Consider the following 2,154-nt stretch of genomic DNA (forward strand, 5'->3'; position numbering starts at 1 on the left):
GAAAAACAATATTTTGTTATCTATAATGAGATGTACATATACACATTCTAATTTGTAGCACAAATTAACATTCAAAATCATGCCGATGAAAATGTGTGTATCTTTTTAGTAATCTTCTATCTGGGCAAACACGAACACTAAGAGTTTGGATCCTTACATATAAAAAACACGCATTTTCACATAGCCCCTTTGTAAGGTCAAAAACTGACATGGCAAAAGTGGGTTGGACCAGGCACATGCCTTTATCAAAACCTCCTTCCCTGCCTTGTATACGTTGCCAAATTCTATCCTTCAGATACACAAGACTTCTGTTCTTTCATCGTCCCACATACACTGGAGGCCCAGGTATCTTCCATTCCAAGTCTCACAACCCAGTCCCAGCTGGTGCAGCATAGCTTTCCGAACATCATTCTTGGTATTTTTACTGAACATGATAGCAGATTTGTCAAGTTGTGGCTTGACTCTCCGATAGAGAAGCCAATTAGAACCAACAATTATGTGGGTATTGTAGAGCATTGGTAACCATGTACATTATATGTGAGTATCTTAAATCAATGAAGAAATAAAGTTACAATTATCTACACTGATACATCCATGTTTGTTCTTGCACTTTGCCGGCGCAGTGACACAGGAAGCGGCCTTAAGACACCGATGTGCTGACCACGAAGATATCCTTCCGTTTCCAAAATAACCTGACACAAAACAGAGATAAAGGTAGAGATAAACATTGATCCATGAGTTAGTGTCATAGAGAGCATCAGCAAGACACCTTTTACTCGCTACAGCAGTTCGTGCCACTCGAATTCTGGAATTACTAACCTCAGAGGTGCACAAAGTTCATGGTCAATATTGTGATGGATCAGCAACCATAGTAGTTTGCTGCATCAAAGAGTTCATAGGCTCAGAAATTAATTACCACACGAAATTGATAATCACATTTAGTAGAGAACATCACATTCCAAAATAGAAATTTTGCTTTGCACTTTCACATCCCGCTCCTTAGATATGTAGATCAAAGAATTTACCACTCAGAAGTGAGGATCACATATTCAGTAGAGAAAGCTCATTCCTAAATAGAAATGTGCAAGCTTCTAAAAAATAGTTTTGAAGGTAACTCAAACCAAGATACACACACTATATTCTAATAGTAAGCAAGCTTATAAAAAAATGGTTTTGCGGGCAACTCAAACCAAGATAGACACTTTATCTAATAGCTGAAAATATAATATATGTTTATAAACACAATCTCAAGGAAAAACAGAACTGTAACACAACATTAATCAAGGTTTCCAGTATCACGTTGTGGATCATAGTATTGAACAATAAGAAGATATTACGTGAGAGAAACGATAAGATTCACACCATGTATCATAATCTGACACCACCACTATCATATCACGGTAAAGGATAATGATTTGTTACCATTAGAATCACGAGAGCGATATTTAATTTGTTCGATATTCACATTCATAACATAGGGCTCTATACCAATCGATCACAGCCAGCCTGTGCACAACATTTTTTCAGGAAACAACATGAGTGCTAAGGCAACACAAATCAGCAGGTGGAAGCGTAATTTTCAAGATGATCCCAATTATTAAATTCATAGGTGTTAAAATAAATAACTACAGAAGTCTCGCAAAATCACAACATAACAAGAATCTGAACCTTTATGGAGTCCTTTTCTTTCTATGAATCATGAAGCTTAGTGCAGATGACTGTATCTAAACAGGAGCTTTCTAGCGACGCAGACTACCCAAAAAAATTGTACATACTACATATTACATATCGAAAGTTGTATTTTTTTTAAATTCTACTCCTCATTTCACATAGAAAATATTTTCTTGAACCAGAATACAAAAGAGTTGTTGCTGCATGCATATGCAAAAAACAGAGCATTAATTCTTCTCCTGGAACAGAGAGGCTATTCTCTTGCTAAGCTCTTAAATGCATATATAGTAAAATGTGAAATGACCCTTTTTATTGTTGATACTACTTTTGTGCTTCCATACACAACCTGGAAAAAATGCTAAAGCAATTTAACTCGAACCGAGTTTCTGAACCAAGCATCAACCACATATAGCAGTGAAGCAACAATGCCCATTTGTCCAAAAATCCAATCATGGTGCAAATCACACAAAACATGAACACACG

At 36.4% G+C, this 2,154-nt stretch overlaps 1 long non-coding RNA gene across 1 annotated transcript in view; it reads right to left on the reverse strand.

Annotated features, from left to right (window-relative positions):
• Nucleotides 1–815: 815 nt before the first annotated feature.
• The window catches only part of LOC119320091, a 3,328-nt gene continuing 1,989 nt past the window's right edge, over nucleotides 816–2,154 (reverse strand). The window contains exon 3 of the long non-coding RNA XR_005154790.1: nucleotides 816–879. This is a non-coding gene — a long non-coding RNA (uncharacterized LOC119320091). The remainder of the gene's footprint in view (nucleotides 880–2,154) is intronic.

This window comes from Triticum dicoccoides, chromosome 6B, assembly GCF_002162155.2.
Source record: "Triticum dicoccoides isolate Atlit2015 ecotype Zavitan chromosome 6B, WEW_v2.0, whole genome shotgun sequence".
Taxonomy (NCBI): Eukaryota; Viridiplantae; Streptophyta; class Magnoliopsida; order Poales; family Poaceae; genus Triticum; species Triticum dicoccoides.